At 44.7% G+C, this 17230-nt stretch overlaps 1 long non-coding RNA gene across 1 annotated transcript; it reads left to right on the plus strand.

Annotated features, from left to right (window-relative positions):
* Positions 1-163: 163 nt before the first annotated feature.
* Positions 164-10440, plus strand: LOC126984738 (uncharacterized). Its single transcript, XR_007737523.1, has 2 exons — positions 164-2323; positions 10090-10440. It is a non-coding gene; the product is annotated as an uncharacterized LOC126984738 (long non-coding RNA).
* Positions 10441-17230: the final 6790 nt, after the last annotated feature.

Genomic DNA, 17230 nt, shown 5'->3' on the forward strand with positions numbered 1-17230 from the left:
CTATAGAGGCAACCAGCCCCTAAAACACTGCCAGGGCAACAACAACAACACGCCAAGGCTGCCGCCGTGAAGTATATATCTATAGAGGCAACCAGCCCCTAAAACACTATATATCGATAGAGGCAACCAGCCCCTAAAACACTGCCAGTGCAACAACAACAACACACGCCAAGGCTGCCGCCGTGAAGTATATATCTATAGAGGCAACCAGCCCCTAAAACACTGCCAGGGCAACAACAACAACACACGCCAAGGCTGCCGCCGTGAAGTATATATCTATAGAGGCAACCAGCCCCTAAAACACTGCCAGGGCAACAACAACAACACGCCAAGGCTGCCGCCGTGAAGTATATATCTATAGAGGCAACCAGCCCCTAAAACACTGCCAGGGCAACAACAACAACACACGCCAAGGCTGCCGCCGTGAAGTATATATCTATAGAGGCAACCAGCCCCTAAAACACTGCCAGGGCAACAACAACAACACACGCCAAGGCTGCCGCCGTGAAGTATATATCTATAGAGGCAACCAGCCCCTAAAACACTGCCAGGAGAACAACAACTGCTGCCATTACTGCTACTATAACCTTCCTCAGCAAGACAGGCCGCCCACCACGCCGGTGTGTGGAGGGAAAGAGAACAAGAAAGGAACGAGGACAACAACAACACACTCCAAGGCTGCTGCCATAAAGGTTGGGGCCGCCTCACCTGCAGGGCTGGACAGCAGCATGAGTGGCCAGGACAAGCAGGAGCAGACTGCTGCAGAGGGGGCAGGAGGGTCAGTGGTCAGCAGATGAAGCAACTTGCTGCTGGCAACTCCAGCAACAAAGGAGAGAGGAAGTTTGTGTGTCTGGAGTGTGGAAAAGAATTCACTTCAAGGGGAGGCCTCAGATATCACACCCTTACACACACTGGTGTGAAGAACTATGAGTGTAAGGAATGTGGGAAAAAATTCATCTGTAAGAGTCACCTTGATACACACACCCTTACACACACTGGTGTGAAGAAGTATGAATGTAAGGAATGTGGGAAAAAATTAATCCAGAAGTGTACCCTTGATAGACACACTAGTGTAAAGAACTATGAATGTAAGGAACATGGGAAAAAAATTCAGCGAGAAGGGTACCCTTGATAGACACACCCTTACACACACTGGTGTAAAAAACTATAAGTGTAAGGAATGTGTGAAAAAAATTCAGCGAGAGGGGTAACCTTATTAGACACACCCTTACACACACTGGTGTGAAGAGTCATGAGTGTGAAGAGTAAGGGAAGGGATTCAGTGTGAAGCAGGCACTCAATGAACACGTCTTCAGACACTATGGCCTTAGAGAGTTTAAGTGTGATGTTTGTGGAAAGCTCTTTAAGACAAGGGGTGACATTGCCAGGCACATAAAGATCCACTTGAAGTGTGTCTGCCTACAGTAGTTATAGTGACCAGGGTGTTAGCAGCAGCTGAGCCTGATAGGGAAAGGGAAGTGAAGGAGAGGTAAAAGTGATCTTGTAAGACAAGGAAGAAAGAAGGCTTGCCTGTGAAGTGATAAAAGGAGAGGAGCCACAGCAAGAAGAGGAAGGGAAATACTGATGGCTGACTTTCCACAGCTGTGGCAGCTGCACCTGGGCCTGGAGCCTGGTTGAGTCTCACAGCTACAGTGAATTACTTACTCCTCTGTGAGGTGAGGGGCAAGAGAATGTCACCTAACACTAAAATAGCTGGAACATGTGTTTATAAACCATTGCTGCAGCAAAAGAATCAATGCCTTACAGAGGTGTGCTTCACCCAAGGGTACCACAGATGCGAGGGCTTCCTGACAATGATGCTCCGTGCCCCTCCCTTGGGCTGTGTCGCCAACAGACAGGGAGGAAGTCAAGTGAAGGAATAAACAGCTCTGAACACCTACAACCATGCAAGGGCAACTGACATTGCCTAGGAAAGTTGTTATTTAATGACAATTAAAAATAAAAGTCATATTGGAAAAGCTGAATATTAAATGGAATGAACATCAACATGTCAGAAGTGGCACTGTCGAGGCAACACTTGGATCCAGCAGCAACAGTCTCAACTCAACTCTTCCTGGCCTTGTTGTTGGCAGGGTGTGCTGGTCTGTGCCTCCCTCCCCTGCAGCCTCCATGCTGAGAAGGAACTGAGAGAGAGAGAGAGAGAGAGCCCGTGCAGTGACACAAGGCCACAGAGGTGACAGCATCAGGAAGGTTGTTGCTGCTGCATGGAGGCAGGGTGTGCTGGTCTGTGCCTCCCTCACTCTGTTCCTGCCAGGACTGCCTCTGAGTGGCCGTGGCAGTATAGATTCCTGACGTTCCTCACGTAAGCTTGAGACCAGTCAGCTTGCAGGTTCCAGTTGTTGGCGGGCGGAGTGTCTGAGGTCTCCTGCACCCACAACTCACGTAGGTTCATACACTGTTCATGTTTCTTTGCATGGGCCGCCTGTTACACGAGAGAAGTAAGCTTTGTAGACTTCATTGGATTCAGCAGTGATTGTACAACTGTCACATGATTTCCAAAACTAGATAGGGTAAAAATAAAGTAAGTCTGGTGACAAGTTTAGTAAGTAACATTTAATGTATATAGCACATGTTTGTAGCACTCATTACTTGTCATTGTTACTTGCATTAATTATGGAATTGATTTTGGAAGAAAACATATTTTAGTACATACAATTCTCCTTCATAAGAAGGTGTTTTCTGCTCTTAGAAAGAGTGCAATACAAGAGGAGGCTGTGAAGGCTTTGCAATAAGTGGTGTAAACATTAAATGATATTTTCTCAGTTTTTCTCACCACAGTTGCTTTATCTTTTACCCTATGTAGTTTTATAAATCATGTTATAGTTGTACAATCACTGCTTCATTCAATGATGTCAACAAAAGCTGCTTCTCGTGTAACAGGTGACCCGTGCAAAGAAACATGAACAGTTTGTGAACCTACGTGAGTTGTTGAGTGGAGGAGACCTCAGACACTCCACCCGCCACAAGCCAATCAGCAGCATCCTTTCCTGTCTGGCTAGGGATGAACAATATTAGGACTGTGTCCATGTTTTGCAAAGATTGGGATAGTGTCTTTAGTTTTGCAAAGATTGGGATAATGTACATATTTTGCAAAGATTGGGATAGTGTCCATGTTTTGCAAAGATTGGGATAGTGTCCATGTTTTGCAAAGATTGGGATAGTGTCCATGTTTTGCAAAGATTGGGATAGTGTCCATGTTTTGCAAAGATTGGGATAGTGTCCATGTTTTGCAAAGATTGGGATAGTGTCTTTAGTTTTGCAAAGATTGGGATAATGTACATATTTTGCAAAGATTGGGATAGTGTCTTTAGTTTTGCAAAGATTGGGATAATGTACATATTTTGCAAAGATTGGGATAGTGTCCATGTTTTGCAAAGATTGGGATAGTGTCCATGTTTTGCAAAGATTGGGATAGTGTCCATGTTTTGCAAAGATTGGGATAGTGTCCATGTTTTGCAAAGATTGGGATAGTGTCCATGTTTTGCAAAGATTGGGATAGTGTCCATGTTTTGCAAAGATTGGGATAGTGTCCATGTTTTGCAAAGATTGGGATAGTATCCATGTTTTGCAAAGATTGGGATAGTGTCCATGTTTTGCAAAGATTGGGATAGTGTCCATGTTTTGCAAAGATTGGGATAGTGTCCATGTTTTGCAAAGATTGGGATAGTATCCATGTTTTGCAAAGATTGGGATAGTGTCCATGTTTTGCAAAGATTGGGATAGTGTCCATTAGGCCTGTTCAAAATGTCACATGTTTTTGTTCCACGAACAGTAGTGTCCGCATGGACGGACAGGAGAATGTGTCGCTCTGGGGGACCATTAAATATTATCCGATCGAGTTAAAATTTGGTGTGCACCTATAAGACCCCAAATGAAACAAGAACAACATTTGGCCCGAAGTCTCCCACAACTTTCATATTTTCACTATATGAACTTGAACAGCCCTAGACTGTCCATGTTTTGCAAAGATTGGGATAGTGTCCATGTTTTGCAAAGATTGGGATAGTGTCCATGTTTTGCAAAGATTGGGATAGTGTCCATGTTTTGCAAAGATTGGGATAGTGTCCATGTTTTGCAAAGATTGGGATAGTGTCTTTAGTTTTGCAAAGATTGGGATAATGTACATATTTTGCAAAGATTGGGATAGTGTCTTTAGTTTTGCAAAGATTGGGATAATGTACATATTTTGCAAAGATTGGGATAGTGTCCATGTTTTGCAAAGATTGGGATAGTGTCCATGTTTTGCAAAGATTGGGATAGTGTCCATGTTTTGCAAAGATTGGGATAGTGTCCATGTTTTGCAAAGATTGGGATAGTGTCCATGTTTTGCAAAGATTGGGATAGTGTCCATGTTTTGCAAAGATTGGGATAGTGTCCATGTTTTGCAAAGATTGGGATAGTATCCATGTTTTGCAAAGATTGGGATAGTGTCCATGTTTTGCAAAGATTGGGATAGTGTCCATGTTTTGCAAAGATTGGGATAGTGTCCATGTTTTGCAAAGATTGGGATAGTTTACATGTTTTGCAAAGATTGGGATAGTGTCCATGTTTTGCAAAGATTGGGATAGTGTCCATTAGGCCTGTTCAAAATGTCACATGTTTTTGTTCCACGAACAGTAGTGTCCGCATGGACGGACAGGAGAATGTGTCGCTCTGGGGGACCATTAAATATTATCCGATCGAGTTAAAATTTGGTGTGCACCTATAAGACCCCAAATGAAACAAGAACAACATTTGGCCCGAAGTCTCCCACAACTTTCATATTTTCACTATATGAACTTGAACAGCCCTAGACTGTCCATGTTTTGCAAAGATTGGGATAGTGTCCATGTTTTGCAAAGATTGGGATAGTGTCCATGTTTTGCAAAAATTGGGATAGTGTCCATGTTTTGCAAAGATTGGGATAGTGTTCATGTTTTGCAAAGATTGGGATAGTGTCCATGTTTTGCAAAGATTGGGATAATGTCCATGTTTTGCAAAAATTGGCATTATGTATTTAGTTTTCCAAACATACATTAACAGTCTCTCCCCTCGCCAAATTTTCAGGGCCAGCTGCAGCATAACTAATATATAGACAGAGCCTCCCCTCGCCATGCAGAATGTTTAGGTCCAGCTGCATCAGTGTGTGAGTCGTCACGGTGCTGAGTGGATGTGTTGCGTCTTGCTCCGAGTGGAAAGTGCTGTGTCGACATGGCTAGCAAGGCCAGGGGCGTGATAGATTTGTGTTACGTTTGTAAGGATTTCACAGGCGAGAAATGGATTGGATGTTGTCTGTGCCCTAAATGGTGTCATGTGAAGTGTGCTCATCTGTCTGGAATTAAGCAGGAGAATATACCTAAAATTAATTGGATTTTCAACCCATGCCATTATAAAGCATCTCTGGCTACCAAAATTGTGGAGAAATTGGATGAATTCAAGCAAGAATTATCTAAAGAGATATCTGTGGTAAAAGATGACGTTGAATCAAGGGCTGAGAGGATGCAGGAGGGCCTGGGGTCAGTTGCTGACGCCCTTGCTGCTGACAATTAAGGTGCTGAGTTGGGCTGAGGTGGCGAAGAAAGACAGGAAAGTCAAGAGGAATATTCTGGTTGTGAAGGCTTCTTCTACACAGGAAAAGAAGGCAACAGAAATGAAGGATGAAGTCTCCCAGGCATTAAATGGTATTCAAATAACTGATTCAAGATTCACTAATGGAGGTAATATTGTCATGAACTTTGATAATGAGAACACAAGGGCTGAGGCAGCTCAAAAATTGGAGTCTGTTGAGCAAATTAGTACCAAGAGTGTTGGAAAGATGAAACCAAAGATCGTGATAAGCAATGTGCATAAAGAGGAGACCAAGGAAAAGATAAAGGAGACCATCTCAGACCGCAGTGAGTTATTACATGCAATTGAGAGCGTTGAGAATAAGATTGAGCTGGTTTTTGGTAAGCCTGCAGCTGGCGGCACGATGCACTACATTCTGAGGTGTGACCCAACTGTAAGAGAGCTGATTCACAAGAATCACGACAAGTTAAAATTAGATTTTTTTTTTTTTACATCAAAGGATGCGGCTCAAGGGCAACAAAAAGAGTACAAAAAAAGCCCGCTACTCGCCGCTCCCACAAAAGTAAAGAGTAGCCAAAAGAGAGGTCAATATCGGGTGGAGAGGTGTCTTGATAAACTCTTCTTAAACATAAGAACATAAGAACGCAGGAGTCTGCAAGAGGCCGGTAGGCCTGTACGAGGCAGCTCCTTTGACCCTAAGCTCCCGTGTATCTAACCCCACCTAATATCGCTGTCCATGAATTTATCTAGTCTATTTTTGAATGTGACAATTGTATTAGCACTCACCACATGACTGCTAAGCCTATTCCACTCATCCACCACCCTGTTTGTAAACCAATTTTTGCCTGTGTCCCTGTTGAATCTGAATTTATCCAGTTTAAACCCATTACTTCGTGTCCTACCCGGTTCTCTTACCAACAAAACCTTATGAATGTCTCCCTTATTACAGCCCTTCATCCATTTATAAACCTCGATCATGTCTCCACGCACCCTTCGCCTTTCTAGAGAATGCAAGTTTAACTGTTTGAGTCTTTCCTCGTATGGCAAGTTTCTCAACCCCTGAATCATCTTAGTCATCCTCCTCTGCACCGATTCTAACATTTTGATATCCATTCTATAGTAAGGTGACCAGAATTGAACCGCATAGTCAAGATGAGGTCTAACTAATGCTAAATATAGTTTGAGGAAGACTTCGGGGCTTCTGTTGCTTACGCTCCTTGAAATAAATCCCAGTACCCTATTAGCTCGATTTCTAGCTTGAATGCATTGTGCCCTTGGACGGAGATCAGAGCTCACTAAGACCCTAAATCCCTCGCACCCAGACCTGCTTATGAGAGTGTCATTTAAGCAATAGTTATGTGAGGGGTTGTTCCTACCTACACTCAGAATACTGCACTTCCCTACATTGAACTCCATCTGCCATTTATCTGCCCAGTCATACAATCTGTTGAGTTCACCCTGGAGAATACTAGCGTCCTGATCCGACTCAATTACTCTACCGATCTTGGTATCATCTGCAAATTTACTAACATCACTACTAATTCCTGTATCTAAGTCATTGATATAAATAATAAACAAAAGTGGACCTAATACCGAACCTTGTGGGACCCCACTCGTAACACATCCCCAGTCAGATCTTTTACCATTGATTTGCACTCTTTGCTTCCTATTGCTAAGCCACGCCTTGACCCAGTTCAAAACTTTACCCTCTACTCCGTGAGCCTGTAATTTAAACAACAGTCGTTGGTGAGGAACTTTGTCAAATGCTTTACTAAAATCAAGATAGATTACATCATAATTTTCATCTCTGTCAACCGCCTCAAATACTTTATTGTAGAAGGACAAGAGATTGGTGAGGCATGACCTACCTTTTGTGAACCCATGCTGCGAGTCGTGAATTAAGCTATGTTTCTCTAAATGCTCCCGAATGTTCCTGGCTATTATGGACTCCAGCATCTTGCCTATAACCGATGTTAAGCTAATTGGGCGATAGTTTGAAGCAACTGACCTGCCCCCCTTTTTAAAAATCGGCACACATTAGCTACTTGCCATAGGCTCGGCAAATAGCCAGTATTTACCGACATCTTAAAGATGTCGGTTAGTGGGTCACTGAGTACATCACCTAATTCCTTTAATACCCTCGGAAATATCCCGTCAGGACCTGGTGACTTGTTCTTCTTAAGCTTATCTATCTCATCCTGAACTACTTGCCTGGTAATGATTATATCCCTCAATTTATCGCCATCCCCGCCCTCGTACACCTGAACTCTTTCCGGTATAGTCGTTCGATCCTCCTGTGTGAATACTGAAAGGAAGTAGTCATTCACCAATGTGCTCATATTTTCGTAATTTTCTACTAGCTCCCCAGTGTTTGTTTTCAGCGGTCCAATTTTTTCCCGTGTTTTTGTTCTATACATCTGAAAGAAGCCCTTAGGATTACTTTTCGCCTCATCTGCTACTTTGATCTCATAGTTCCTTTTTGCTATCCTGGTGTTTTTCTTAACTAATCTAGATAGTTCGACGTACCGGCCCCTGAGATGTGTTTCACCATTCTTTATTTTCTGATAAATTCCCTTCTTTAACCCAATCTCGTGTTTTAGTCCACGAGTCATCCACTTAGGATCATTGTTTTCTTTTCTAAGTGTTCACTGTGGTATATGCTGTCCTTGCCCCTCTACTATTACTCTAACTAAATTATTGTAAGACATTTCTACCTGGTTCTCCTGGCTCTCCAATCTGCAGTTCTGGCCCTCATGAATCCCTAAATAATCCCAGTTTACCCCTTCAAGATGTCTTCGAAGCCCCTCGTAATTTGCTCTTCTGAAATCTGGCACTAACACTGGGTTTGGTTCGCGGGTTACCGCCCAGTCTAAGCTAAAACGAACCGTTCTGTGGTCACTATTTCCTAACTCTCTGCCCACCTCCAACTCACGTAGCAAGTTCCCATTATTGGTTAGGACCAAGTCTAATATGTTATCTCCTCTGGTAGGCTCAGTAACTACCTGCTTAAGGAAATTATCTTGTATAACCTCAAGAAAGTCCTCGGCTTCCAGGTCACCCACTAGGTCTTCCCAGTCTATATTCCTATAATTAAAGTCCCCCATTACGCAGACATTTCTACTCCTACTCGCCCTGCCAATCTCCTGTAGTAATATACTCGTGTCCTGCCTGTTAAGGCTGGGTGGCCTGTACATAACTCCTAGAGTTAGTTTTTCTTTCCCTTTGTAAACGTCCACCCAAACTGATTCTGAATCCATGTTAGTTTTGACTGAATTGTTAACTAAACATTTAAGTGAGTCTTTAACATAAAGCGCAACTCCACCTCCCTTTCTGCCCCTTCTGTCTTTGTGAAACATCTGATAACCCGTTATTTCAAATTCTGATCTAAAATTTCTATTGGCAGTGTCTATCCATGTCTCAGTGATCACTATTATGTCAAAATTTTCTGAACAAGCTTCACCCCTTAGTAATTCTATCTTGTTTCTGAGGCTCCTGCTGTTAGTATGGAAGATTCTTAGCCCGTCCTCTGTTACTCCCCTATAATTACTTCTAAGCTGCCTGGTTATATTATGAGCTAGATGTCCCCTCCCATTACTCCTCACATTGCTCCCATTACTCCTCCCCCCCTCGCCTATACTATAAAATCCCTCAGGGTACCAAGTGCTCGCTCAAGGGAGTCTGAGAGAACCTCAACACCCTTGAAAGAGGTCGAGTCATAGACAGGAGGAAATACAGACGAAGGAAGACTGTTCCAGAGTTTACCAGTGAAGGTGATGAATGAATGGAGATGCTGGTTAACTCTTGCATAAGGGGTTTGGACAGTATAGGGATGAGCATGAGTTGAAAGTCGTGTGCAGCGGGGCCACGGGAGGGGGGGATGCATATGCAGTTAGCAAGTTCAGAAGAGCAGTCAGCATGAAAATATCGAGAGAAGATAGAAAGAGAAGCAACGTACATGGCGGCGGAATTTAAGAGGTAGAAGGCTGTCAGTAAGAGGAGGAGAGCTGATGAGACGAAGAAAGAAGGAAGGCAAGGAAAAAATACAAGTGAAGTAAAAAGTGTGTGTGTGTGTGTGTGTGTGTGTGTGTGTGTGTGTGTGTGTGTGAAATCAACCTCTCAGCGAATGACCAGTGTTGTGTAGTTCTCCAGACTGAAATTGAGATAATTCGTAACATAAACGATCATGGCTATTAATTAGTGTCTGTACTCAAAGTAAATTGTGTGTGATGAATGTTCAGTGAGTTGGAAATAACTGTTGGATATTTAATTGTGATGCTATAACGAAAATATCAGACATGAAAACTGAACCAATAGATATTTGTGATATTGTTCATGAAAGCAATTAAGACACTCACTATGATGTTTGAGAATAAGTGCATCAAAGACTATTATTGAGGCTAACGTTGTAATTGTTAACGGTCCTTGTATAGCGCTGCATCAGCGGTGGAGCAGGGCCTGAAACCTCATCAATGGTAAACGGTAAACAAACACACATACTAACACAGCCTCTTCTCCTCACAGAAAGGGTTCTTCAGGCGCAAGAAGCTGGAGGAGATGAAGGCACACCGGGCGAGGCTGCAGAGTGCCCACACCGGCGTCAGTAACCCAACAGCCACCGGAGAGTAGAGTCACAGCCGCCAGTGTACCTACGTAGTGTCTGTGTTGGGCTGGCCGGGTTATCGTAGACACAGCGCCACGCCAAAGATTCCCAAGTGTTGTAGTGACGTGTAAGTCTGTATGGAGCTGGTGCAGTATAGACACATTTTTGCCGATATGTACAAAAAAGCATTTTTCCCTTACATTTCCTTCAATAACTCTTAAACTACTACTTTCTAGACAAAATACAATATGGATGACATTGTTGAGTGAAGATTCCTCTTTTATTTGATATCCTTGTTGTGCTCTAAAATATAACTATTAAAAGAATGACCCAAAAGAAACTAACAGAAGAAACTGTAAATCCACAGAACTCCATATCTCGATTTCTTTTATATCATAAGCTTTACTATTAACCCCTTCAACACGAGGACACGTATACTGTGTCCTTGCGTGTCCCATACCATATCCGAGGATTCGCATATTGCATCCCAGCTCGATTTTGCCACCATACAAGCTATTTCTTCCTGGATATTGCACGATTGTTTTTAGGATGTAGGTCGGATATGTTACTGTGTCTTATTTGACCTTAAATGTTATTATTGTGTAATAATGTATGTGTGTCTTGCGCGCATTTGTACTTGACGGTAACAATCAATTCTAACAGGCTGTTGATTATCTTGTATTGTCACTCCCAGGTCCCTCTCTTCTTGAACTTTTTTTAATATTTCTCCATCTCCCATTCTGTATGTCCATTTTGGTCTCCCTTCACCCTTTCCCATTTCCATTACATGACATTTCTTCACATTGAACTCCATCTCCCATTTCATACTCCTAAATCTTATTTAGGTCCTCTTGCAGAATTTCACAGTCTTTAATGTTTCTTATATGTCTCAGCAGTTTCACATCATCTGCAAACAGGCTCATGTAACTGCTTACTTTCTCCGGCATATCATTTATATATACCAGGAAAAGTACTGGTGCCAATACCGATCCTTGAGGCACTCCACTATCTACAATTCTCCATTCCGATTTCATGTCCTTTCCACTGTTCTCATCTCTCTTCCCCCTAAGTAACTTTCCATCCAGTTTTTCATTTTCCCTTTCAAACCTCCTTTATTTTCCAGCTTCCATAGTAGTCTTGTATGTGGAACTTTGTTAAAAGCATTCTTCAGGTCCAAATACACACATCTACCCATCCATCCCTCTCCTGTGTTATGTCTGTCACTCTTGAGTAAAAGCTCAGTAAGTTTGTTACACTTGAGTGCCCTTTTCTAAAGCCATACTTTTTTTCTGTAATTATATTGTGTTCTAAAAATTTTGTCCATTGTTTCTTTATCACTTTCTCGCATATTTTACAAACTACACTGGTCAGTGATACAGCCACAGGTCTGTAGTTCAGGGGTTCTTTCTTTTTTCCACTTTTAAATATAGGGACCACCTCAGCCCTCTGCCATTCCTTTGGTACTTTACCAGTTGATAATGAGCACTTTATGATATCATATACCGGTCCAATCAGCTGATTTCTGCATTCTTTCAATATAAGACCTGAGACTCCATCCGGTCCTATTGCTTTCCTCTCTTCCAGCTCCTCCATTATTTTATATATCTCCTCTTTAGTTACTATGACTTCATCCATTTGAACCTTTAGCTTGTCATCTTGTGGTTCATTGAATTGTGATTCTTTTGTAAAAACTTGCTGGAACCTTTTGTTTAGCAGCTCAGTCATGTCTTCAGGATCTTTGATTATCTCATTTCCATCTTTCAGTCTTTCTAATGTTTCCCTTGGTTTGATTTTTCCATTTATGAATCTGTAAAACAGTTTAGGTTCTTCCTTGCACTTTTCCACAATATCCTTTTCATATCCTTTCTCTTCTTCTCTCCTTATTTTCACGTATTCATTTCTTGCTATCTTAAAATCTTCTTAATTCCTTTGATTCTTATTTCTTTTCAATCTCTTCCACGCTGTCTCTTTTCCTTTGCATCTGCACATCTTGCATTAAACCAATCCTTCTTTCCTCTTTCTTTGGGTTTATATAATGGGACATATTTCATGACTCCTGTTTCATACGCCCCCATAAAAAATATCATACTTTTCCTGCACTTCTCTTGTTCTCTTCAACTTTTCCCAGTCTAGCTCTCCATAGTATATCTTAAGATTTTCCATGTCTGCCTTCCTTTAGTTTCTCCCATTTCTTTTATATGATTCGTCCCCTTCAATGCCTTCCTCCTCTGTTTCCATCTGTATTATCATGTGATCACTCTTTCCCAGGGGACACACATACCTTAATTCCTTTAACAAGTGCATTCCCTTTGTTAGCACCAGGTCTAGTCTTGCCAGTTCATTGTCACTTCTGTATCTTGTGTTCTCAGTCACCCACTGTATCATCAGGTTTTCCATAGTTAATCTTAGAAATCTCTCCCCCCATGCCGTTTCATTACCTCCACTTTCAAATATTTCCCAATTTACTTCCTTGCAGTTGAAGTCTCCAACTAACAAGACTCTTTTGTTTGCTTTGACTAACCTACTCAAACTCTGAATGGTATCTTCAATCATGGTCTCATATTCTTCTTCGTTCCATGAGTTTGTTCTTTGTGGTACATAAGTTGCTATTATCTTCATCACTTTTCTGTTTTTGTTCTTCAGATTGATACTCACTATTTCCGCCTTTCCTTCTCCATATACTACTGATTTCACTAAAACCTCCTTCCTCGTCATTATCATAACCCTTCCACCACCTTTTCCCTTTCTATCCTTCCTCCATACATTGTAATTATTATCAAACACTATTTGAATGACCTCTTTCAGCTTTGTTTCCATTAAGCATACAATACTGGGTTCTTTTTCCTTTAACCCCTACGGGATGGGCCAGGTTGTAATTTTCTGTCTCGCCGTACGGGCAAACACGCGTCAATCTCTTATTTTCATCGATATTCAATTTATGAATACTTTTTAACTAAAGAAACGAGGTGAATGAAATATGCATTTTGACCATCATTAACTCTTCCTTTCAAATGGATTCTTCCCAAAGTGTCTAAATTCTGTAGTTATTGAGATACAGTGTGTTGAATGGGAGTAATTACTGTAGATATTTGGTGACCGAGAGTCACTGTGTCCATTTTCTTCCTCGACTCTGGCTTGCTTTGGCTTAGACTAACACGCCTCACTCGTTATCTCCATACTTCTGGCTCACCCATAAACCTGTTAGTTGATCGTTCCAGAATTGCTTATCCTTATCGTGAATATATTTATTACATGAATTGAGAATTATCTCCTGGCTGAGCACCCAATTGATCAGTGTGCAGAGCCCCTATACGGAAAAGTTCAGAATTATTTAGACTCAACAACGTAACAACTTTTATGCGCACAAACTGCAATGTGCCCATATATTCAGTCTTCCACTGACCACTCCCTGGTGAGAGTGGACGGACATTCTCAGAGACTAAATCATATGGAGTATTGTTTTGCTACTTCGGATATAGACAATTACTGTAGTGCAGGTTTTGCTCAGTTATCAGATATGGATCGCTGGTACAGCGATGAACTAGAGGAAGAGGCTGAAAAGCTTCATACAACATATATAAAAACAAAATAAGGGAGGACTGCTGGCCTTGAAGGATATTACATAATAAAAAACAGAGGTGGGCAAGTGCAGTAGTACCGCATCACAAAAAAAGTACCGCACTACCGCAGACCGCACTAAAAAATCCTGCGGTACTTTTTGCTGTACTTATAAAATTATCGATCACATTTGCAGCTCACAGATTTTTTTTTTTTTTTTTTTTTTTTTTTTACAGTGAATCTGACTCAGTCAATCGGTATCAGTCATCAGAATGAGTGATTCAATCATTCTGACTTTTCAGTTATTGTTCAAAATTAAATACTAAATGAATAACTCAGAGTAAATCTGTTCGTCAGCCAACCCAAGGCGGCGCGCCATGACTGCCTCTGACGATGACTGTACATGGCAGTGCACAACAGTACAAGCAAGCACTAACATGATCGCCGCTCAATCTCATGTCCCGTACAACTTTTTCTTTGATGCATAACATAGACCATAGTAAATACTATATCTGCTTTTTAACTTCATTGTAACTTCTCTATTTTCTCTCTCTCTCTCTCTCTCTCTCTCTCTCTCTCTCTCTCTCTCTCTTCAATGTAGCCAAGATCAATATTGTTCGATTATATTAACAATACATAATAATAATAATTTATTATTATTATTATTATTATTATTATTATTATTATTATTATCTCCTCATTGAAATTTCCACATGGTTTCTTCGCTGAGGCCTGAGACGCCAGTGCTTAGAGCATTCCCCCTTCGCTCCTCCCCTTACCATCCTTCCCGGCCTGTCCCCCATCCTCCCCTTCCATCCTCTACTCCTGGCCTGTCCCCCCTTCCTCCCCTTCCCATCCTCTCCCTTCCTGTCCCCCTTCCTCCTCCTTCCTTCCTACTCCCACCTGTCCCCCCTTCCTCCTCCTTCCCATCCTCCTCCCTGGCCTGTCCCCCTTCCTCCTCCCCTTCCCATCCTCCTCCCTGGCCTGTCCCCCTTCCTCCTCCCTTCCATCCTCTACTCCCGGCCTGTCCCCCCTTCCTCCTCCCCTTCCCATCCTCTACTCCCTGGCCTGTCCCCCTTCCTCCTCCCCTTCCCATCCTCTACTCCCGGCCTGTCCCCCTTCCTCCTCCCCTTCCCATCCTCTACTCCCTGGCCTGTCCCCCTTCCTCCTCCCCTTCCCATCCTCTACTCCCCGGCCTGTCCCCCTTCCTCCCCTTCCCATCCTCTACTCCCTGGCCTGTCCCCCTTCCTCCTCCCCTTCCCATCCTCTACTCCCGGCCTGTCCCCCCTTCCTCCTCCCTTCCCATCCTCTACTCCCTGGCCTGTCCCCCTTCCTCCTCCCCTTCCCATCCTCTACTCCCTGGCCTGTCCCCCCTTCCTCCTCCCCTTCCCATCCTCTACTCCCCTGGCCTGTCCCCCCCTTCCTCCTCCCCTTCCCAACCTCGACTCCCCGGCCTGTCCCCCCTTCCTCCTCCCCTTCCCATCCTCTACTCCCTGGCCTGTCCCCCCCTTCCTCCTCCCCTTCCCCTCCTCTACTCCCAGGCCTGTCCCCCCTTCCTCCCCTTCCCATCCTCTACTCCCTGGCCTGTCCCCCTTCCTCCTCCCCTTCCCATCCTCTACTCCCTGGCCTGTCCCCCCTTCCTCCTCCCCTTCCCATCCTCTACTCCCTTGCCTGTCCCCCCCTACTCCCCTTCCCCTCCTCTACTCCCCGGCCTGTCCCCCCCTTCCTCCTCCCCTTCCCATCCTCTACTCCCTGGCCTGTCCCCCCCTTCCTCCTCCCCTTCCCATCCTCTACTCCCTGGCCTGTCCCCCCCTTCCTCCTCCCCTTCCCGTCCTCTACTCCCTGGCCTGTCCCCCCCTTCCTCCTCCCCTTCCCATCCTCTACTCCCCGGCCTGTCCCCTTCCTCCCCTTCCCGTCCTCTACTCCCTGGCCTGTCCCCCTTCCTCCTCCCCTTCCCATCCTCTACTCCCGGGCCTGTCCCCCCCTTCCTCCTCCCCTTCCCATCCTCTACTCCCTGGCCTGTCCCCCTTCCTCCTCCCCTTCCCATCCTCTACTCCCTGGCCTGTCCCCCTTCCCTCCTCCCCCTTCCATCCTCTCTCCTGGCCTGTCCCCCTTCCTCCCCCTTCCCATCCTCTACTCCTGGCCTGTCCCCCTTCCTCCTCCCCTTCCCGTCCTCTACTCCCTGGCCTGTCCCCCCCTTCCTCCTCCCCTTCCCGTCCTCTACTCCCTGGCCTGTCCCCCCCTTCCTCCTCCCTTCCCATCCTCTACTCCCCTGGCCTGTCCCCCTTCCTCCTCCCCTTCCCGTCCTCTACTCCCTGGCCTGTCCCCCCCGTCCTCCTCCCCTTCCCATCCGCGACTCCCGGCCTGTCCCCCCCTTCCTCCTCCCCTTCCCATCCTCTACTCCCTGGCCTGTCCCCCCCTTCCTCCTCCCCTTCCCGTCCTCTACTCCCTGGCCTGTCCCCCTTCCTCCTCCCCTTCCGTCCTCTACTCCCTGGCCTGTCCCCCTTCCTCCTCCCCTTCCGTCCTCTACTCCCTGGCCTGTCCCCCCTTCCTCCTCCCCCTTCCGTCCTCTACTCCCTGGCCTGTCCCCCCCTTCCTCCTCCCCTTCCCGTCCTCTACTACCTGGCCGGTGCCCCCCCTCCTCCTCCCCATCCCGTCCTCTACTCCCTGGCCTGTCCCCCCTTCCTCCTCCCCTTCCGTCCTCTACTCCCCGGCCTGTCCCCCCCTTCCTCCTCCCCTTCCCATCCTCTACTCCCTGGCCTGTCCCCCCCTTCCTCCTCCCCTTCCCGTCCTCTACTCCCCGGCCTGTCCCCCCCTTCCTCCTCCCCTTCCCATCCTCTACTCCCCTGGCCTGTCCCCCCCTTCCTCCTCCCCTTCCCGTCCTCTACTCCCTGGCCTGTCCCCCCCTTCCTCCTCCCTTAACTCTCTCTCTCCCTCCCCCAGTCCTCCTTTATTTTTTTTTGTATCAAGTTATTTGTTAGTCAGTGGATAGCCAGGATAGGCACTGAAGTATTTTTTTTATATTACAGAATTTTATTTGAAGAAATATATTAATGTCAAAAATGACAGAGATGTATGCATATCTTCTAATCAGGCAAGACAAAACGCAAGGGAAATATATGCTGCAGTAGCATGCAAGTTAAACATTGATAATCCACCACCTTTCTATGCTAGTAATGGATGGTTCTCAAAGTTCAAGAAGAGACACTCGCTCAAAAGGGCACGATGTCTAGGTGAAGCGGCAGACGCATCAACAGAAAAGGTGGAAAGTCTCACTGGTATCATGAAACAGATGATAGAGGACGGCAGTTACGATCTTCGTCAAATATTTAATGCCGATGAAACAGGGTTTCACTGGAAACAACAACCAAAATCAACCATAATTGCCAAGGAAAGGAAGCCCAGAGGGCACAAAGAAAGTAAGCAATGCTTCAGTATCCTTTTTACAGTCAATGCAACTGGAGACTGTAAAATGAAGCCACTTGTTTTGCACACCACTGCCCG

The sequence above is a fragment of the Eriocheir sinensis genome, chromosome 57 (assembly GCF_024679095.1).
Source record: "Eriocheir sinensis breed Jianghai 21 chromosome 57, ASM2467909v1, whole genome shotgun sequence".
Lineage (NCBI taxonomy): Eukaryota > Metazoa > Arthropoda > Malacostraca > Decapoda > Varunidae > Eriocheir > Eriocheir sinensis.